We start from the raw sequence: 23,946 nt of genomic DNA on the forward strand, positions 1-23,946 counted from the left end.
AGGAGAGCCTGAGGACTGCATTTGGCCATGTGCTATTTAATATTTTTATCAGTGACTTGGATAAAGGCATAGCTAATATACTTATCAAATCTATAGATTATATAAAGCTAGGAATAAGAGTTATCACTGTAGATGGCAGAGTCAGGAATAAAAAAAAGAAAAAGAAATAAAAGATATTGACAGTCTAAAATATTTGGCTGAATCTAATAAGATGAAACATAATGAGAACAATGCAAAATCTTGAAATTGGTTTGAAAAAAATAGAATTTAGGAAAACAATATGGGAGAAGCATAGATAAACAGTAGTTCATCTGAAAAAATCTGCAAGCTTGATATGAATCATCAGTATGATATGGCAGCCGAGAAAGTTAATGTAACACCAGTCTGTATTAAGATAGTGTTGAGTATTACATACTGTTGATAGTCCAACTCTTCTTTGACCTGATCAGATGACATATGAAATCTTGTGTTCAGCTTTAGGTTTCAGGAAAGAAATTGATGAAATCTTGTGTTCAGCTTTAGGTTTCAGGAAAGAAATTGATGAGCTAGAAGGTCCATAGGAACGCAACCAGTATCATAGGGACTTCAAGTTTATGCCTTATGAGTAAGGCCACAAGGAGCATGAGGATTGCGCCCATGATGTCAACATCTTGGAGTAGTGATTCATCCCTTCACTCCTTGAGCCAGTCTGCCCAATTCTAGCTCCAGTCACTCAAATAGGTCATTCCTTCACATACACTAGATTGCACCATGCCACCACCATGCCCATCAGTGCTTTCTCTGTTCTGCCTCTGAAGAGCCATCTGGTCTGATGCCATATGGGATCCTCAAGTTTTGGTGTGGGATCAGAAACACAGATGGTTCACTTCCTCCCATAGTAAATTCAGTCTCTCCATATGTAAAATAGGGATAATAATAGGACCTACCTTACAGAGTTGTGAGAATCAAATGAGATAGCATATGTAAACTGCTGTGCAAGCCTTAAGGTACTATATAAATGCTAGATGTTACTAACACTTAGCTTTCTCCAACTTATCCTCTATCCTCCACGGTCTCCTCTGAGAATATTCCTCTGTTGTGACACAGGGCAAAGTTCACAGGATATAGCCTCAAACTGCCTGAGTTGCATCTTGACTACCATTTACCTATATGGCACTGGGCAAGTCATGTTACCTTGCTGAGCCTTGTTTCCTCAGTTATAAAAAGAGAAGTTTAGACAAGAGATCCTCCTACATTCCTTGTAGCTCTTAATCTATAGTCTTATGACCTTGTATCTCTTCTTTTCATGCTATTTCTATTTTCTAGTGCTTACTGAAATCTAGCTTCCCCTTGAAGACAACACGCCTGTTGGCATGTCATGAAAGGCTAGCTACTCCTCTCTCACAAAATCACAGAATTTAAAAGTCAGAAGGGACCTCAATGGCCATCTTGTCTAAGTCATCCATGAAGGAATCTGCATTAGAACATAGCCAGCAAGTGTTCACATAGCCTTGGCTTAAAAACTCCAATGAGGGAGAAACCACCACTTCTACACTTTTACACTCTTAGATAGTGCTAATTGTTAGAAAGATTTTTATCACATCAAGTTTAAATTTTCCTCATAGCATATGCTCCTAGTTCTGCTCTCTAGGGAAAAACAGAACAAGTCAAATCTCTCTTCCACATGACAGCCCTTCAAATGTTTGAACACAGTTGCCATATCCCCCTTGAGTTTTCCTTTCTCCAAGCTAAACATGTCCAGTTTCTTCAACCCATCTTACTTATGGACTCAAACCCGTTCATCATCTTGCTTGCACTCATGCAGAAACTCGAGTTTATCAATATCCAACTTAAACCATGGTTTCCAGAAATGAGCACAATATTCCAGATGAGGTCTGACAAGAAAAAATAGTGGCATTATCACTTCCCTATTTCTAGAAGCTATGTGCCACCTAACGGAACCCAAGGCTGCATTAGCTTTTTTGGTTGCCATATCACATCGTTGACTCATACTGAGCTTGCAGTCTACTAAAGCCCAAAATTCTTTTCAGAACAGCTTCTGTCTATTAATGTCTCCTCCATATCTCCTTTATATTTGGAAAGCTGATTTTTATATGCCCAATTGTGAGACTTTATATATTTCACTAATGAATTTTACATCTTGCCACATAGGGCCAGAATGAGAAATTGGGATACTTCTTTATTCCCATTGCCACTTTCAGATTCTTCTTCTGCCACAAGAACTCAGTAACCACCTTTCTTCCTCTTAACTTCACTTGAATCTGACCAGATCTATGCTGCTGTCACCTACAGCCTCAAAATCACTCTACCTCCTATAAAAGTTTAGTACCTGGCTCATAGTCTTCTTCTTCTCCATCCTAACACCTGCTTTTAGAAACACCACTGCCTCCTCAGATCTCTGACCTCTGTCTCATAGGGGAAGAGATCAAAAAATTAGAGAGATCATTAGGTCCAACTTTCTCACTTCAGAGTTGAAGAAAATGAAACCCAGAGAAGTTGAGTTACTTATCTAGGGCTGCACAGGAACTACATGTATTAAGTAGGATTCAAACCTGAATCTTCCTAACTCCAAGTCCTATATCAAACTATGCCTCTACATCTCTGTCTCCAATTTACATCAACCACACACAGAATAATAACTTACACACTCCTCTTCGTCAGCTTCACAACCCCACCCCATCAGCTTGCATAATTTTTTCCCCTGTAATACAATTCCTAGTTATGGTTCTGTATATGTAGATCAATCAAAGGAATTGAGAATGAAGAAGAAAAATATTTAAGGGCTAGCAATAACTGCCTTCATATATCTTTTAATCCTTTTAAATTAGCAAGCACTTATTTTCTCTTTCTCCCATCTTCCCTGTCTTGAAAAAGAAAAACCTTGTAAGAAACCTGCATAGTCAAGCCAAATCCCACACTGGACATGGCCAAAATTGTATATCTCATTCTGCATCTCAAGCCCATGACTTCTCTGCTGATCAGTGAAAAACAATAATAAGAAATAACTTCATCCCTAAATCCATATTGAATTAAATAAATAAAATTAGGGAACTGCAAAAATCTATACAGTAAAAATCTAAGACCATTTAATATAATGCTTTTTTAAAAACTACCTAAAAGAATGGAAAAGGAAAACAACACTGCATTTTCAAATTACTTTCAAATGGAGATGGACATATTTACACTAAAATTGTTAAAGCCTTTTAAAAACTTAATGGCATGAATATAATGAGCAAATCAACTTTACCAAAAGAGAGTGATTTTTAAAGCTAAAATTAGCTAATCATCATAAAGGAATTCATTTTCACACAGTATTTAATAGAAGATGAGGGGGTAAAACACAATTTGAGGACTTGAGGACTATTGCACACAATACACATGCAGTGGCCATTGCCATTATAAGAAACATAAGGAATGATGTAGCCATCAAGGAACACTCCTAAAGCAAGATGTGAAATATCATTATGGCAGAAATGACTAGAGAAAACAACTGAGGGGGAGAAAAATTTAAAACTCAAAAGCTTATGGAAGTGATTGTTGTTAAATAAAAATTAATTAATTAAAAATAAATTTTAAAAAAAGAAAACAACTGGAGATCTGTGGAAAAGGACTAGAGGGTTACTTCAAGATCTAGTAGGTACATGCAGTAGAAAATATGAATACCATACTAGGCAATTAAAGGAAAAAATTCATATACACTGAAAACCAGAAAACATCAGAAATTCTATATTCTCTTAAACCAGAGAGTAAAGGCAAAACTCAAAAGGTTAATATGATACAAGCAATCAAGGCAGCACAAAGAATAAATATTTGGCATCTATCAAAAACTTTACTACAAAAGTTCAAGAAGCAAAGAAAGCTCCACAAAACATTCTACACGTACACTGACCTTTATATTGAAGATCACACAATAAAATGATTAGAAGTAGATAATATACTTCTCACAGCTATGGGTTGGAAGTGTATTTTTAACCAAACAATAGATAGAGGCAATCAAAAAATATAAAATAGATTAACTATGATTACTTGTGTAACCCAGCTTTTGAGCACATCTAGTTTGCCTAATGAAACCTGCTACAACCCTGCCCAGTGGGTAGGGGAAGCCTCTTTGATTGGCAGCCTCTGTTTTTAAAAGTAGTGTGACAAAACTGTTTACTAGTAGGTATTATGCTTAGTCCAGCTTAGACTATACTGGTAAGAGGAGAAGGATTCCCTTCCCCTACTCTCTCTCTTTTATGAAAGCTCTGAGAAATGGGCCTGGGAATTGCCTCTGCTCTATGTTGTTCATCCTTGGTTTCAGGCAATCCCTATTCATGTGGTAGGGATTCAGTAGGCTCCACTTCAAGCAAAATAGGCATATTCAAAAGTCAGGTTACACATGAAACTGAAAAGATTCTGCACAAACAAAATTAGCACATCTAGGATAAGAAGGAAAGTAGATTAATAGGAAGACAAAACCCTTCTATCAAATTTTTCTGGTAAGAGTTGAATATCTAAGATATATAAACTATATCTATTTATCTATCTGCATATATACGTATATGAATAGATATGTGTATATATAGATATACATGGGGGAGAGATAACTTACAGCCATTCCCTAATAGATTAATAGTCATAGGATATGAACAGTTCTCAAAAGAAAAATGAAAAAGTCTTCATTAACCAAATGAAATAATGCTCAAAACCACTAATGATAGGAGAAATTAAAATAAAAATAACCCTGAGATTTCACCTTATACCCCACAAATTGATAAAGATGACAAAAATAGCAACAGTTGAGGTTGGAGAGGTTGTGAAAAGATAGGCATAGCAGTCCTTCTGGTGGAGCTGAAATTAATTTTGAAAAGCAATTTGTCATTATGCAAGTAAATACCTAAAATATTCGTACTCTTTGAACCAGAGACCCATTACTAGACTTATACCCCAAGGAAGCCATTAATAAGAAGAAAGTCCCCATTTAAATTAAAATATTTAAAACGGCACTTTTTGCAATAGCAAAGGATTAAAAACAAAGTAGATATCTATCAATTGGGGAATACCTAAAAGAATTGTGGTATACTGATGCAATATAATATTATTATGCTATACATTGTATGTGCTAAACTTAGAGGATCATGGAAAGATCCATATGAAGTGATATAGAGTAAAGTAAAAAGAATCAAGACAGTATACACAATAACTACAACAATATACATGGAAAAAACAACCACACATACATACACACACACACACACACACACACACACACACATAAACACACAAACTTAAAGTGAATGTATCAAAATTATAAAGATCAAGCATAAGTCAAATGAAGAAATTTGAGAGGACACTCTTTTGTGGATGCAGGAGGCCAACAGGTGTTAGACCCTGTATGTTTTCTGACTTTTCAACGTCTTGATCAGTTATGCTGATTTTTTTTCCTCTTTAAAAATATTGCTATGTGGGATGGCTTTCTGGAAAAGGGAAGAGGAAAGGACACTGGGCATGATTATAATGATATAAGAAACAGAAGACATCAAATAAAAACCTATTTAGAAAAGGATTTTTAAAAAGAAGCAAAGAAGACAAAGTGAGACAACCTCCAAACAAAGATGTGAAAAATTTCTGGTTATCTATATGATCACAAATCCAATCCAGTGAAAATGTAAGTTGGGTCAAATGATAAATAGAATGCTTGTACATCATTAATATAATTACCAATAGAAGAATTATATCCTGTCTAGGCCCACCATTATGAAGCTAGCAAGCTAGCTTTTCTTACCAGATAGCCAACCCTTTCTCAGTCAATGACTAGCCTCACTTTCCGATTCAATCAGAGATACTTTTCACATTTCATAATAGGATGTCAGGGCATACTTTAGTATCCTTACACTTAGTATAACATATTTTCTCTTACTTTCTTATAGAAAAACATGAATGTGAGTTGTCATTGTTAATAACATTTGTTGATTATGATTAAATATGAATAACAATAGGGAATATCTCAAACACTGCCCTCTAATTTTAAAAATTCATTTCTACTTTAAAAGTAAGTGGTGTACATGCTTCCAGGAAGCTATGTCAATAAAAGGTTCTAGATTTGGTCTCTTGAGTCAATTAAGTCTCAAGGACAGTTTCAATTCCTTTTAAGGAAAACCAGGCCCAGCCCACATAACAGAGACCTTAGTGGACATTGCTCTACACCAACCAAACTCTGCTACAAGCTACTCTTTTTTCTCTGATTTAAGTGACAACGCTCTTTCCTGGTTCTCCATCCACATATCTGATGACTCTCTCTCAGTTTCCCTTAAGCTGTCCCAGAGGCATCCCAAACTGAATACAGAATTCATTATCTTTTCCTCCAAACCACCCCTCTTTCAAACTTCCCTACTTTTACCTGAGGCAACACTATTCTTTCAATCTCCCAGGTTTATAACTTCGGCATTACCCTCTACTCTTCATTCACTCTCACCCCATATATCCAATCAGTTGCCAAATTTTAGCACTTCTCCTTGAATAACATCTCTCACACCCTATCTATACCTTCTGTCTATTCACAAAGCTGACACTTTAGTTCACCTCACCCAGATTATTGCAATAGCTTAATAATTGAGGTCTTCTTGCCTCAAATCTCTCCCCTCTCCAAGCTGTTCTTTCACCCATCCTCCACATGCTGCTACCAAAATTATTTTCATTAAATGCAGATCTGACCTTGTCATATCCTTATTCTATAAACTCCTATAGCTCTCTATTGCCCCTACTATAAAATAATAAACTCTTCTGGTCAATCTACAAAACTCTTCACAATATACCACCTACTCATCTTCCTAATCTCATTGTCCATCCCTCCCCCTTTCATTCAGCAATACTGCCATGTTAGCCCTCCCTGTTACCCACATAGTATCCCATCTCCTATATTCACGTTTTTGTTTTGGCCATCCCCCAAACCTGGGATTCACTCTCTCCTCACCTCCACCTCACAGAATCTTCCTTCCAGACACAACTCAAGCACTAGAAGACTTTCCCTGATTAATCCAAATGCTAGTGCCCTCCTGGCTCCCTTTTGCCTCTAGTATTAAACATAAATTCCTCCATTTGGTGTTTAAAGTCCTTTATAATCTGATCTAAACCTATCTTACTAGCCCTATCACAAATTACTCCCCTTCTTGCACTCTTTGATCTGGTGCCTAGCATACAACATGTACATAATAAATGCTTGTGGATTAAATGACTGATTGATTATTTTGAGATAAGAATGGAAAAGTGGTATAGTACCATATTGTGGAAGATTTTGAATTCCAAACAAATGAGTTTTAACTTTCCTCACTAGGCAATAGAGAGACATTGAAAGATTTCAAGAACAGGTGTGGTATGACTAGTTCTATTCATAAGAACGATAAATTGGGTTGCATTGTACAAGACAATCCAGAGGGAGGTAACTGAGGAAAGAAGATCTTCTAAAAGACTACTATAGAGAGATGATAATGAGGACTTGTACTACTAATACTAATAGTAGGAATAGAAAGGAGTGAGTCTAAGACATACTACTAAGGTAGTATGACAGGGGGGAGCTAGGCGGTGCAGTGAATACAGCACTATAGAATAGATTTGGAATTAGGAAAACTCATCTTCATGAGTTCAAATTGCACCTCAGACACTTAGTAGCTGTGTGATCCTGAGCAATCACTTAAATCTGTTTGCCTCAGTTTCCTCATCTGTAAAATAAGCTGGAGAAGTAAATGGCAAACCACTCCACTCTCTTTGCCACAAGAACCCCAAATGGGGTCATGAAGAGTTGGATATGACTGAAAACATAACTGAACAATAACAACAAAGTTTGCCAGAACTTGGTAACTGATAGGATATAAGAACTGAGGAAGTAAAAGTGTCAAAATTATGTTCTGGAGAAAAACACTTGTAGTAGAGAGAGGATTAAACACATTTTAAGAGGGTGAGGATAGGGGTTGGGATAGTCAGAACTTATTAACTGAAATCAGTCAAAAGTATAACCTGGGTGTGAATAAGGCCTAAATGTTTTCACTGAATCAATCAATCAAAGGCATTTCAACTATGTCCAACAAGAAGTACATTAAAATTGCCTGAAGAAACTTGGTCATGTCCCATGGGTTTTATGTAAAATAGCCTACCACTCCGAATGCAGAATTCAATCATTTGGCAGCCTAGAAAAGAAAGAAATCCAACAAAGCCTTTCAGAGACAATTGCTTCAGGGAGGGGGAAAAGAATAGATCCTATGTCTCCTTTCCCCACTTGACCACAGAAGAACCCTCTGCACTTCTGGAAGTTGGAAGAATTAGACTTCTCAGCAGCATCTTAACAGCATCCCCAAGAAAGCAGGTACTGGTGGTAGTGTCTTCGTAAGAAGCCAAACTAAACATACTGAGGAAATGCAGCTATAACACCCTAAAAGGAGCCCACTAGAAAGCTGCATCATGCCTAAGGTACAGGATAAGAGCTACATGAAGGGCAGAAAAGGACGTCAAGGAGCTGTGTTTACACACACACACACACACACACACACACACACACACACACACATACTACATATGCTCTCTAAGCTTTATCCTACCCTCCCCAGGAATGGGTATATATTAGTGGGAGATGTGTCACAGAACTGGAGTGAAGGAGATAATATTTTATATAATTATCCTTCCTATACAACCTAAGTAAATCTAAAATCTAATTAAATTTGGTTAATTAATATCCATTTATAATTAGTAAGGAGGAAAATACCAGAGGGAGCTTGTAAGGAATAGCAATATAAAGATATATTCCTTCCAATCCTTCAAGATTCTATAAGCCTAAGGGAAGAAATAGCAGCTACCCTAGGGACTCAGTCTTGCAGTGTGAATGGAAGTTGGCAGAGTAACTCCAGAGTATGTAACAAAATCAGAGGATTTGATTTCAAGAACCAGTAGAGACACTTATTAACTTGGAGGCCTTAGGCAATACACTTAGCAGAATATGTAGATAATAGAAAAGATTTTATAGATTCAGAGATTCTTGAGTCTTTCCTTCTGAAGGTTGTAGACAATAATATCTGTGTTAGCTGCTACATGTATTTAGTTTGAGTGATGCTTTTTAGTCTCTGTAAAGGACTATAAAATGTCATTATTAACATTACTAATAATCTTAATAATGAAAGGTACCATATTATAATGAATATAATATTATAATAGTCTTATAGTTGGGAAGATTAGGGTTCAAGTCCTATTACTGATAAATACTGGATTTGTCAAGACACAACCTCTTAAGGTCAAAGAGAATTCTATAGTACTATAAATTGTACTGCAGTTAACAATCTTTATAAATGAAGAGTTTTCATATGATGAAGAAATTATAGGTTCAGATAAAAAAAGACCAAAAGGATAATGATAATAATAATCGTGAATTTGCATAATCTAAAACATCTAATTATTATTTGACTATTTTATGTGCATTTTCTTCAGTTTTGCCAAATAAAAAATTAATGAACATTAGTAAATATTTGTTAATAGTAAATTAATTAGTAAATAAAATCTTTATTAAAAGACTACTATTCCGAGGTTGAAATGAAGTATTCATTCCAATTATAAATATAATAGATCTATTTTTTTTACAAATAGAAAATCACATGATTATAACAATAGATTCAGGAAAAGCTTTTGACAAAACACAATGTCCTTTCCAATAAATTAAGGAATAAATCAAGGATGTCCATTATCACTACTATTGTTTGATATATTGTGAGAAATTATAACAATAGCAATAAAACAAGAAAAATAAATTTAAGGAAATTTATTTAAAATAAATTTAAGCAAAAAAGAAACAAAATTATCACTCTGGCAGATGATAAATGGTTTACTTAGAGAACCCTAGAGATTCAACTAAAACTTAGTTGAAACAATGAATATTATTAGTAAAGTATCTGGACATAAAATAAACCAACAAAAATCAGTAGGCTTTGTGTATATTACCAAAATAACTCAGCAGGAAGAGATAATTACAGAATATATAAAACATCTGGGAGCCCACATACCAAGACACACAGAGGAATTATATAAATACAAATACAAGGCATTAGGTACAGAAATAAAGAATTAATTAAATAATCAGAGAGGTTCATTACCCAGAACTGAGCCATGTTAACATAATAAAAAAAAAATGATGGCACTACTTAAATTTATTTGAAGATTTTGTGCCACATTAATCAAACCATCAAAGGATTATTTTATAGATTAGAAGAAAAAGAATTATGCAATTCATCTGAAGAAAGAAAATATTAAGAAAACAAAGTGAAATAATTTTAAAAGTAGGAAAGGAGGGACCTAGTAGTACTAGACATCTTCAAGTACGGAAAACTGCATATAATGTCAGAATGTTTTTTAAATGTGTTGATTGGTTTTGCTGGATTTTTTTTTCTATTCTTCCTCTTTCTTTTTAATCATTAAAATATTCTTTGTTAAAAGAGATGGCTTTTGAGGAAGCAGGATAAGACAGAAAGAAATCTAAGTGATATAAATGGAAAAAATTAATAAAAATGTATTTTAAATGAATGAAAGACAGTAATGGATTAAGCACTTGCTATGTTCCAAGCACCATACTAAGAGCAAAAGGTTTAAGTACAGAGTGAGCCAGAGTCTGCCCTCAGGCTTGCACAACTTGCTTGGTGAGTTGCTTACTGCTTCCAGGCACAGCAAAAGATTTCTGGCAGCCCATATCTTCTAAGTTTTTCTGGGCACCTGGAAATCCTTTGACATGCCTGGGGGCCATAAGCAACTGATGGGCCACTGGTGGTGCAAACCTGGCTTAAATTATAATGAGGAGGACAACGCATATGAGGTAGAGAGAGGTTTATGGCCAGGGAAAGAAGTTAAGGTCTGAAAAGTTACAAAGATTCAGAGCAGAAGAAAAAGCAGTCCACTTACACACTCTTTACATAAGCAATGGTAGTGTCATTTTGATTATAGTTTTCAGAGAAAAGAGCAGAAAATGACTAGGGTGAAGATGAAAATATAAGATTTGAAGTAGTACAGAGGTGAGCGGCTTACCTCCTTCTAGGTAGGGCCTCTAGTGGCCTAGACTGGGGCAATAGTAGGAGCACTAGGGGAAAAATGGTCAAGTTGAAGATGAGGAGGCATGGTACCAAGAAGTGCAGAGCTATTCAGCTATTAGGCCCTCCCAGTCAAGGCCTCAGGCAGTGCACCTGGAAGGTGGAGCAGCAAAACTGTAATTATCACAAGTATTTGGAATTGGGTACAAAATAGAAGAATTGATCAATGGAGGCTTTAAAGGAATACACACAACCTGTGAAATACAAACTGAGCAGCAGCAGTGAGGACTGCAAGAGCTGAGCTACAACAGAAGGAGTGAGGAATAGTCCTACTCAGCATATAATGAGCAGATCTGGAAAAATTTAGTGGCATAGGGGCAACAACCAAAAAAATAAAATAATAGTAGAGTTGAGATGCAGCAGAGAAGATAAAGACTGAAGTGGGCTGTCGGATCCTAAAAGCATCTCAGAACAGAGGGCTCAGACTGAAACTATTGATTATATTCACCTGTTTCAGAACTAAGGAACGTTCTCCCAAAAGGTCTACTCTTTCCTTGATTTCCTCTCCCTAAATTTGTTCAGTAAAAAGTGCTATAATATACTCTGTAGGCTTCTTTTGCCTACAAATTCCCTGTATCCTGATGCCTCAAACATAAAGAGACTAGAGATTAGACAAAGATAAACAAAACTCTAAATTATAAGAGAAAGCTGACCTCTCTCTCTGAATGTTAGGGATTTTCTAAGGTGGGTGCTCTAAGCTATTGTGATTAATAACTTCCCGTTTGATATAAACTCCATAAGACAATAGAGAAAGTAGTCATGTGGACTTGAAGGCCATTATTTTGCCCCTTGGACAAAAGTAAATGAGTTCTAACAGGATGTAGTAGTTAAATCTTCACCTTCTGATGAAAGAGGGCTTCTTGAAAACAGAAGGGGCCTAAATGAGATTCAGCTCTGTCATTTTTGGAACAGAAAAGAAAGTAGAAAAAAGCAAATTACTTTCCTCATCAACATCTACCAATGTTGTACATTAAAAAAAATACAAGATGTAAATAAGAGATTCATGGTTTCATACACAATTCTCTTTTTTCTGCCTTTTTATGTGGAAATTTTTATGTTTGTTGATCATTCCTGAGTTAATAAAAAACATTTAAAATAAACAAACATAAATTTTAAAAAATAATTAAGAACTACGATCAATATAATGACCAATCACTTCCTTGGCAGAGAGGAGATGAACTAGAGGTACAAAATGAAATATCCATTTTTATGACCAATATTTAGATGTTTTTCTTTACTATACTTATTTTTATAAAAAGAGGCCTTTTATTGGAGAGAGGGAGAACAAAAGGAAAGATATAGTAAGGCAAAAAAGAAAAAGAAAAGAAAAGATCATTGAAAAATGTAAATACAAATCTTAAAATACACAGAATAAAGCAGAAGATTGGAAAGTGACACAGACAAGCAGAATAGTATCAGAACTACTATGTTAAATTTATATATATATATGTTTTTAAATATAAGCTCTATATAATAGACTCAGTTCTATATAAAAAGATACCAGTGTTTGAATTAAATTATTCATCCCAGTCTTGAGAATGTGTATATTGGTTGCTAACTATAAATACGGTCATATGAACATCAAGTGTTTTTCCTTTTAAAAATGAATCTTAGTAGCTGCTCCCTTATATTTTTCATTCAACAATATTCTTCTAAAAGCAGTTAAGTGTCAGTTTGTTGCTAATGTGTATAATGTCCAGATGTTTGTAACCTGCTTCAAAAAATCTTTACTTGTTATTTTAAGGAATTAATATTTTTAAGTTTAGAAATTAGAAAGTTAATACTATAAATTAAAGATCATTAATAACCCTTTGTTATTTCAAAGGCAAACAATTATATAAGCATATAATTAAGAAAACCAAAAATGCCTTTATTTTAAAAGTCACAATTCATAATATTGGTATTTAGGTATTTATTCTTTTGCATATTTTTTGTTTGACAAAGTCCCAAAGTTGAGAATGGGCCTTTGCCAAGTCTCTTAAAATCTATTGTTCAAAATTCTTAATTATAAGAAAGTAAACAATGGACCAGTTGAAGTAGAGCAGAGTTCTAACGAGTTAATGTAACAAAACACAAGCAAAAGCAATTACCTGCAAAGTTAGAAGGCTATTCTCTGACAGTCATCCATCAAACCCCAAGTCTCCTTAATAAATGACAATTATGGGGCAAATATGCACAAACATGGATAGCATAAGCCATGGGATCATTTCCTTCTGAGAAAATTAGTGACCAACAAAACACCCATGTAGTGTAAACCACCAGACTGCCCTACAGCAAGGCTCACTCCTGACCAGAATACTAACTAGCATTTTCATTTTCTCTCTCTCTCTCTCTCTCTCTCTCTCTCTCTCTCTCTCTCTCTCTCTCTCTCTCTCTCTCTCTCTCTCTCTCTCTCTCTCTCTTTCTCTTTCTCTCTCTCTCTCTTTCTCTAACCTTTAAAAAGTTCAGAACCACACAGAATTTTGTTTGGGGTTATACAAATTCCTTCACAATTTGTATAGAAGTCTAACATAACTTTTTAAAAGCCGTGACATGCCCATAATGTATACAGAGTATCTAACTTCCGCTGTTAGCGAGGCTTTTTCCTAACTTAATCATACTCAAATTTCACCCCTTTTAAAGATCCTGATTCAAAAATGTTCACTCATTCTCCACAGTCCACAAATTTATACCATCTCTTCCTGTTATGTTATGTGGAATGTTATGTGCGTAAATGAAAAAAGAATGGCCTACAATAAGGATTAATAGGTTAAAATCATAGATATTTTAAAATTTAGTTTCACTTTGCTTATTTGTAAAACTAAAAATGTAGGTTCACACAGGCATTCATATTTGTATATACTCTCGTGGAAATTACTCATTCATATTAACCATATTACCTAGAAGTTGAGTTAGGGTTCTGTATAGGAAATGAAAATATCCAAAGCTATAAGGGGAAAAGTTATATTATTATTCAAAACAGATTAAAGGTGAAATAAAAGCAAAATTTTACCTAAAATACTTTCAAGTTGAACACTAACTCATTGTGTGTCTCTATATAGCTGAAATTTTTGGTGGGTATCTTTTTTAATATTGTCCACCTGACCAGACTCTAAATTCATCCCCACAAAAGGCTTGTTTTTTTATGTTTTTGATGTGTAACTGAAAAAGAGCAAACTTTCTCAAGCAGTATTTCATAGGTCTTTAGCCCAGAGGTCAGTCAGGTCCCAAATTTAATAACAAAGTACCATCTCATTAATGGTAGTAAGTGAGCTTCCAAGTAGTAACCATGTCTCCCACTGTGATGACAGAGATAATTAATGCCATAAATGAGGATGTACATGTTTGATATTTTTATACAAATGAATTAGAAAAGTCTGCATTATTTCCAAGTTGATGTCTTACCTAATTGCTCTCTAAAGTGACATCGCCATTTGTACATAGTGGACCATGATAAATTCATTTATTTCAATCTTGTCCAAAATTATGATGAATGGTCTGAGCTCCATTCAATTATTTAAAATGTGCAAAGAAACAGAAACAATGAAACTGGCAAAGCCTGCTACATTCTTAGGAACAATTTAGGTTAATTAGCATCAACTTCTCCCCCATTCATCATACCCCTTTAGAAATATAAACAAACTGTCAGCTCTAACCTAACAAACAGATCACTGAGCTACTTAACACAAATTATTCTTACATGAAAAGCTCCTTCTCAGGCAATATTCTCCTCTAGGGCATCTGGGAAGCTGAGCTATTAAAATTGAAGACATATGTTGCAGTCAAACTTAACTCCCAGATTGTAATGATCACTGTTGTGACAGTTTTCAGTCAACATATTTGCTGCTGGCAATGTAGCCCCAATCTCAAATGAAACAAAAGTCAAATGAAATGATGCAACCAAAGCCCTGAACGCAAAGGGCTCCTTTCTCACAGAAGGATCAATGTTTAATTAGTAGCTCTCAAGCAGAATGACTTCAGGAATTCAAATGCCTGACTTGTTACAATTCAACGTCTTGTCTTGTATGTTGGAGTATCTATAGAGCAAGAGAAGAGTAATGTGTGAAGGAGCTATAAATTCCATATGGCATTTTTGCTACAAGCTAGGAAGCTGCTTTTACTTTCCAGCTATAATATTATTAGGAGTCCTAAAACCACCATACTCTATCAATTTTGGTCCAACAGAGAGAGGAATGGCACTTGGAAGGTACTAGAGGGAAGAAAACGTGCCTTTCTTATAGTTTGGATATTCCTTTTTAAAGGTAATACAAAGACAGACCGACAAACACACAGACAGAGGGAGGGAAGGAGGGAGGGAGGGAGGGAGGGAGGGAGGGAGGGAGGAAGGAAGGAAGGAAGGAAGGAAGGAAGGAAGGAAGGAAGGAAGGAAGGAAGGAAGGAAGGAAGGAAGGAAGGAAGGAAGGAAGGAAGGAAGGAAGGAAGGAAGGAAGGAAGGAAGGAAGGAAGGAAAGAAGGAAGGAAGGAAGGAAGGAAGGAAGGAAGGAAGGAAGGAAGGAAGGAGGGAGGGAGGGAGGGAGGGAGGGAGGGAGGGAGGAAGGAAGGAAGGGAGGAAGGAAGGAAGGAAGGAAGGAAGGAAGGAAGGAAGGAAGGAAGGAAGGAAGGAAGGAAGGAAGGAAGGAAGGAAGGAAGGAAGGAAGGAAGGAAGGAAGGAAGGAAAACAGTGTTCTTTATTCCAAATAGGAAGAGTGATAAGGACATTTATTTTCTTCAACACATTTTAGAACACTTTTAAAAAGTCTCAACACTGTAAATGAACCTAGGATGCTTTCTCCCTTCAATTGATCCATATGCAGCTAGGTATCACAAATGGATGAAGTGCTGGAGTCAGGAGCTAGAGAATCTGATTAGCAAAGGACACTGTTTCCAGATTTAACATATCCCCATCCCGCTCACAGGTACTCACCTTGCCAATTCTCAGAAATGTTCTTTTGCCTTGCTCTTTTGCCTCCACCTTGGATTCTTGGATTTTTTTTTCTGTGCTTGCACCCTAAATCCAATTCTAAATCTATGATCTATGATATGGTCAAGACAGGGGACCCTTACACTAAGACAAAGACACTTGCTTCTGTATAAACATGATGTGACTAGAAACATTATGTTTGAGCAGTACCCCACTCCTATTATGACTGGTCAAACCTTAAAGGCTTACCCACATTAGTCATGCTCAGGCCCTACTAGACTTTTTCTTTGAGATATAAAGTTATTTCTTTGAAACTTGTGATTTTGATGATCCATGCTCTTTGGTACTTCACAAAAGCCAACAATGCTGGAGAGAAGTTGTTAATTTCTTATGTTTTATACCTGATTGGTTACAACACTGAAACAACAAAAATTGTAAAACTGATGCCACTGTTATAACACTGGGGCCATAGCCTGGCGAGGTCTCCTTCCACCACTAGGAGTTTCAATAATACTGCCCATCTATAGCTGTATTCCACTTTCCTGGAAGTATGAAGATCAACGATAACTCCAAGCTGAATTGGGCATGTCACTACTAAACAGCCGGAGTATAACTATCTTCCTTGACTCAAACCCAGACTATTGGACTGGTATTAAAAAAAAATAAAATAAAATAAAATAAAAAAATAAAAAAGCTTATTGGACTGGCTTTACTGACCTTAGCCCCAACCCCAACACATACACATACACGTGCATACACTTGCATACACACACATCTCTCAGGCGCAATGAAGTTCACGTATATAACTCCTACGTGTTGATGTGGTGCATGGCTGTTTGTGTTCTCCTTTCTCATGATTCTCAATAACAGAAAAGAATCGCGTCAAAAATCTCCAACACTAATGTCTCCAGATCCTGGGCTGGCTGGAGTGGGACTTTCTCTTCTAGTCAGGGGACAGGCTATCTCCTGAATCACTCTGCTGATTATAACCAAACAAAAATAAAATTAATCTTGTGGTCTGAGGGGCACAGAGAAAAATGTCCCAGGTTCTGTTTGCTTCTGTATTTGTGGGTGTGATAGGACTAGTATTTTCCTAATGTTACCCTGATTGCTCTGGCTTGCCTAATGTAGCTTCCTCCCCTATCACAACCTGCTGAACCTCAGCTTCCTCATCCGCCCTAAGAAAAATGCAGTTGTTTCTAATGCAAATGGTCCTTAACCTGTCCCTTCCTGCAAAAATGGCATTCTCCTACCTTAGGACAAGAGTTTTGTCCCTTCTGATGAATAACTGTATCAACTGCCCATGTCAGACGTCTGACTTCCAAGAGGTCATGTCCTCTGATGTAGCTTTCAGGGAGGGGGATATTTTTGTAGGTAGGCCATGACATGCTGCATGAGTGGCAGTTCAGGAAGAACCTTAGTTTCAACTTAGATTCTGGGACAGATTGCATATAAGAGGCTTACGACTTCTTAGCCACTTTACTACCTGACACAAGATGAAGAATTAAGTACTGTGTCAGAAGTAGCTATGCAAAGGCTCATATTCCTCATGCTCATCATAACTACCTCACATTAAGAGAAGACATCTGAAACTATATTGGTATCATCATCTATACTGTGGTGCTGATGTTCTAGGTGCTGCTCTGGCTCATCATCACCATTTTGTATTAGCAGACCTACTATGAACTTCAAAGATATGGCATCATTCATTACATGAGATTTTGAGACTTGGTCTTTTTGGAAGGGGAAAGGAAAGGCTTTTATTCTCTTCATATTTTTGTTTTGTTTTTGTCTTATTTTGTTTGGGCTTTTCCCCTTAGTACTGCCCATACTAGGAAGACTATCCAGTAAAGATTTCAGACTGGATCTTTCCCAAGGGAAGGAAAAAGGTTTACAAATTCTGGCTTTTGTTTCCACCTCCTTGCCTTTTTTTTTTTCACTTTTCCCCCTTTCCCCCTCCCTTGGTACCACCATGACAGGATGAATATTCAGTTTTTTAATTACAGAAAATCTTCTAAAAGATCATTAGAACCTTGCCACCAAGAGGTAGTATATGATAAAACCAGCAATATTAGAGCAAAATAATGAGTGCCTCACTTCATCCCAACATTGAACCTGAACTAAGAGGGTGCTGGCATTAGAGCCATGCCTACAAGAGTAGGTTTAACAATTTAAAATGTATAGAATAAATAATTCATTAAAATATACCCCCAGATAAGCCCCTTGACCACTAAGCCAGAACACAGGATCTTAGCTTACATATTTTGTTAAATATAAAAAATTTCCCCAGAGCTTTTCCTCATTCTAAGCACACTTGGGTGGTATTTGCAGTCATACTCAGTAAAACAATGAAGAACAAACTTTCTTATGTAAATAAATCAAACTTAACAATGACAAAAACAACTCCATTAAATGGTGAAAGATTCACGTAGAGGCAGAAAAATCTCCATCTGGGCTGATGGAAGGGAAGGAAGAGTGGAACCAGTTAGCATGGTCTTGTGATTTTCTCCAGCTCTGTTTAGCACAATAATGGGAACAAAGGCAACTTATGAGGGAGGTAATCTGGAGTTACGGCATTGCAGGGCACCGGATAAGGGGATGAGGGGCTCGAGAGTAAAGATTTCACCCTGTTTCAAGGGGTCTTGACTGAGGAGTCAAGAGGAAAAAGAGAGGAGAGTGTAAACAAGCAGGTGTGGTAGCCTGGAAAAGAACTGAAGGGTAGAGGTATTAGTGATCATAATGAGATTTGGAGTTGCAAGGCAGAAAGAGAAATGAAATGACAGATTATGATCAGATAAAGGAATTTCAGACTTCATTAACATGGAAATGAAATACTTGAGATTGAAGGCAAGATCCAGGTATGACCATCTCTCTGTGTGGCTAAGATATGGTAGATGAGTAAGTAGATCATGCGGAAAAAGAAAAATTGAGTAATTAGAATGTTAAGGTATTTGAAGGAGTATCAACATGTAAATTGAAGACCACAGGAGTTGGGAAAGACAAAAACACTATGATTCATGCACTGAACTCATTAAGGAAGGAAGGAGAGTGTCCTGCCGGTCAGTAGATAACAGTGACCAGAATCTTCACTAGGTGATAAATATGAATTGAAAGAACTGTCAGTCATGAGTGCACAGACACTTTCAGTATTATTTCAAAGACTTTTGAACACATTATTAAAAATTTGTTAATGAATAGTAAGAAGGAATCATTTTTATTGGTCCAGGATGGCAATTAATGTATGTCACTAATTAGTGTGAAATTGGTGCCCAATATGTTAAAAGAAAATTGATAACAATTCCTACTTAAATTTGGAGAAATTAAGAAATAGCAAACTTTGGAACTTGTCTATGTTAACTTCTATTTCTGGAAAGAGATAGTCCTAGCATAAGTTATTTGTTAGAAGTGGCTGTTCATAGGGCAGCTAGGTGGTACAGTGGATAGAGCACCAGCCCTGGAGTCAGAAGGACCTGAGTTCAAATTTGGTCTCAGACCAGACACTTGACACTCACTAGCTATGTGACCCTGGTCAAATCACTTAACACCAATTGCCTTGCCCCCCAAAAAATTTGGCTGTTCATTTCACCAAATTTACATAAGCATACCCAATTAGTTACCAGAAAACATCAACAGTTATATGGGTGTTGTAGAGTAAGTATTTCTCAGCCTACAGCTGCCTGGATCTATTCTGACCAAAGTAGAGATGTTAAGAGCATGCTAGACAAGGAAAAGTTAGATCTGGAACATGTCAAGAAGTCAAGAACTGCATGGTATCATGCTCAAGGAGAAACACAGACTTACTACACATTGTTAAATATTTTAGGAACTGAGATAAGAACAAAAAATATCAGTGGTGTCAACATGTGGCATATCTAGTGCATGCTTACAACTCCACTAGGCAGGATTACACCTGTTATTTCTTTGAACCATGTGAGTTTGCTGATTCACCTTACTAGCTAATACAAGTACTATACCTATATATTGACATGCTTTGAAGACTCAGAAGATGGAGAAGATGTCAACATTTCTAACTAGTATATCACTTGCATGACACAGCCTGAAAGAAGCCTACCAACCAACAATGACATCAGCTCAGAAGAGTTCTGACAGAAGCAATAATTTGATGCCCAAGTGTGACATAAAAACCACAAATTAGGAGACAGCTCTACAGAGACACCATGGTGTTCTTTTAGGATTCTTTGTAGAATTTGCATTGTGTTCTGCCAATGCAAGTTATCAGATTGATAAAAAACTACTCTATTACCAAGTTGTCGGGAGACTGGCAATAAATCTTTTTACAGGACAGTCCCAAAGAGCATCAGGGACCCTATAATGATAATTTACCACAACCATTTATTGCTCACAGGAGAAATAGTTGGCTTCTTTGACAAGCAGATAGGAACAAGTGATAGACACCTCAAGAAACTCTAAGCAACCTGCCAATTGAACGAAGACTGACCATAAACTGGCTCAGAAAGTGATATTTTCATTGAAGAAGATACTGTAACCCAACAAGCTTGGGTAGTCCTAGTTCTAACAAGGAAAAAATATTAAGTCCAAGGGTAATAATGTTCTTGCCCAGAAGTTTAACATAAAGAATCCTAAAATATACAGACAACCTACAGAGACTAGAAATACTGACAGCCACCCAGAGTGCTTTTCAGGTTCGAGTTTATGAATGCTGCCCTATAGGTCTGCTAAGAACTATGACCCACCATATCATCAACCTGCAGAGGTATGAGGGCAGATACAGCAACAGATCACATGACCTAGATCTATTCAATCTATGACAAGACTAATCTATAATGTCGCAGGTGAACTGAAGAACTAATTGCACAGGAAGCCAAGCAATAATGCTAATAACCATGTAATATGTGTCTTGAACCTAATGGCACATGTTTATGGATCCACATGTTAAGGACTACATGTTCTAAGTTATGTTGTTCTTTTATTATTTTTCTGTTTATCTCTTATTTGATCATGTACCAGTATTTTCCATGTACTGTAGTTGTATTTTTCTGTTAGTTATACATTGTAATTCTACTTCTTTATTTGGATACATACCAATGCTTAACCATGTTCTCTTATTTTATAGGATTTGCATCATTTGCTTGAGATTATTTACTTATGTACTATGGATATGCATGTATTGTTGTGATATGTGCATGTAATTTAGAAGTTTAGTTACTGAAGTAGCCTGTCAAGCAATGCTTTACATTGTTTTCTGTCTATTATGTGTACTGTAGATGTATATTTGCTGTGAGTGGCACCCAAAGATGATTATTTGGGATAATCATTGTTTTTCTTTTAAGTGTTTATATTTTCTTTGATGTTTGTAGTATATACTTGCAAATGTCAAGTATACCATGACTGATTTTGTAAGGGACTACAAAATGTTCCAGCCCTGGGGAGGATTGTAATCCACCTTTTAGGCTCTGCTTATAAAGGATTTGCCATGGACCAGGGAGTGCCAGGCAGCTGTCTCGTAGCAGGCAGTATCCCACGTTGTTCCATAAATTTGCTATAGGAAGGAGCATAGAAGAAAAAGAAACCAGACAGGCAGGATAGAAGAGAAAGCCATTGCAGTGAAAATACACCCACAAGACAAAACTGGGAAAAGCTGCTAAAAGATAAGCAATGAGTGCCTACTGGAGGGTCAGGACTGATCTGGGTTGTGACAAGGCAGCAAAAGAAAGAGCAGAGACAGGAATCTAAAGCCTCATGGTAATGGAAGCCAACCAGAGAGTTAGGACCGATTCTGTGCCACAACCAGAAGACAGAGACACCTTTTACTTTATAGCAAAGCTAAATGTCTTCTTGGGTTATTTACTCAGTTTAACCTACTGCTCCTTCTGTTTGTAGCATACCTCTTACCCCTACTCCTCAACAGCCTCTTTGAAAAGGGCAGCTAAAAATCTGGGAACTTTGTATTTCCTTAAATGTTTAGTATTATGCCTAGTCCTTAACTATATGATAAAACTCTCTTGGACAGCAGAAATTCCAAGCTGGTGTTTTACTTAATACCTATAAATACAGAGAAGATAAGAGATGATGGGGGGGGGGTAAGGTGAACTCTTCTTTCAGGAGAAATAGATTGCCTAACTGATTAGGGCTGAAGGCTTGGAGGTAATTTAGAATGACTGGGAACAAAATCTATAGGCCTGTACTATACTTTGCATGTTTATATAATATTTTGCATGCCTAAAAATGAATTTGAGACAAAAGTACTCCTAGTAAAATTAAGGTGAATATAAGTCACAGGAGTGAGTGTGGTAGGGCCATTTTGTCAAACTGGCCTTGAAATGCAAACCATATATCCAAGAAAAGAGGAGGAATAAATTGATAAGGAAACTCTACCCATGCAAAGTGAGAATGAGCAAGTTCCCTGAACATCTTCAGACTGGTCCTCTGGCTCAGGACCAAGAAGATAATTGATGGTTCAGTCTGCTTTGCTCCTAAGTGAAGTTTCTAGTGATAAGATTAAAAGATGTGGCCTAGTAGATACAAGTATAGATGCAAAACTGACTGATGGGATGGGACCAAAGACTAAAAATTAATGGTTTGCTGTTGACTTAGGAGTTCTCCAGTGGATTATGACTGGGATTTGTGCCTGACCTTGTACTGTTTAACATTTTCATCAATGACTTGGATAAATAAATTAAGAGCATTCTTAACAAATTTGAAGATGGCACAATGTAGTAAAACAGTAAATGAAAGTGTCAAGATCTAAAAAAAAAATCCTGACAAGCCAGAGGATAAAATAGGGAAAACATGGGTAGATAACTGTTTGTATAAAAAAGATGTGGGGATCTCAATGGATTTCAAAAACAACAGGAAGGAAGAGTTTAGCAGGCCAAAAAGATAATACATTTGAATTATATTAAGAAGACAGGCACAAGGACCAGAACTAGGAAAGTGATAATCCAATTGTACTCTATTCTAGTCAGGAAACATCTGGATTAAGCATTGCATTCTGTTCTGGATGACACATTTTAGGAAGGACATTGATAAACTGCAGAGTGTTTTAGCAGGGCAACTCATATTATATCAATTGGCAGAATCATTTGAAAGAACTGGATATGTTTTATCTGGAAATGAGAAGATTCAGGGAGGGCATGATAACTGTCTGCAAGTATTTGAAGGGCTGTTACATGAAAAAGGGAATAGATTTGTTCTTCTTGGTTTCAAAAGGCAGATTCAGAGTAATGCAAACTCTGAGTTGCAAAGGGGCAAATTTAAACTTGATATCAGGAAAAACTTCCTACCAACTAGAGTCATCCAAAAGTGGAACAGGTTGCCTAGGAGGTGGTGAGCTCACTGGAGATCTACAAAGCAAAGGCAGAATAACTACTTATCAGCTATGTTTTATAGTATATTCTTGGGCATGGATTAAAAATGCCTTAACTAGGATATATAATAACTGGGATTGCTGTGACACCATTACATTGTTTTGTAAAGCTAGTAAATTTGTCAAAAAATGGAATTAGGTGGTAAAGACATTTTGGCCCATTCCCCAGTTGATAAATGGTCAAAGAACATGAAGAAGGGTAGTTTTCAGAAGAAATCAAATCTATCAATAGTCATATGAAAAAATACTATAAATGACTACTGATTAGAGAAATGCAAATTAATACCACTCTGAGGTACTACCTCACATCTATAAGACTGGCTAATATGACAGCAAAGGAAAATGACAAATGCTGGAGGGGATATGGAAAAACTGAGACACTGATGCAATGTTGGCAGAGTTGTGAACTGGTCCAACCATTATGAAGAAAATGTGGAAATATACTCAAAAGGCTATAAAACTGTGCATACCTTTGATTCAGCAGTACCATTACTGGATCTGTATCCCAAAAAGAACAAAGAAAAGGGAAAATTATGTATTTGTATTAAAATATTTTATAGCATCTCTTTTGTGGTGGCAAAGAATTGGAAACTGAAGGGATGTCC

General features: G+C 36.4%; 1 protein-coding gene across 3 annotated transcripts in view; it reads right to left on the reverse strand.

Annotated features, from left to right (window-relative positions):
* Positions 1-23,946, reverse strand: part of SLC25A21 (solute carrier family 25 member 21) — a 697,719-nt gene that overhangs the window by 620,711 nt on the left and 53,062 nt on the right. The window lies entirely within an intron of this gene.

This window comes from Phascolarctos cinereus, unplaced genomic scaffold (assembly GCF_003287225.1).
Source record: "Phascolarctos cinereus isolate Bilbo 61053 unplaced genomic scaffold, phaCin_HiC Scaffold_2;HRSCAF=192, whole genome shotgun sequence".
Lineage (NCBI taxonomy): Eukaryota > Metazoa > Chordata > Mammalia > Diprotodontia > Phascolarctidae > Phascolarctos > Phascolarctos cinereus.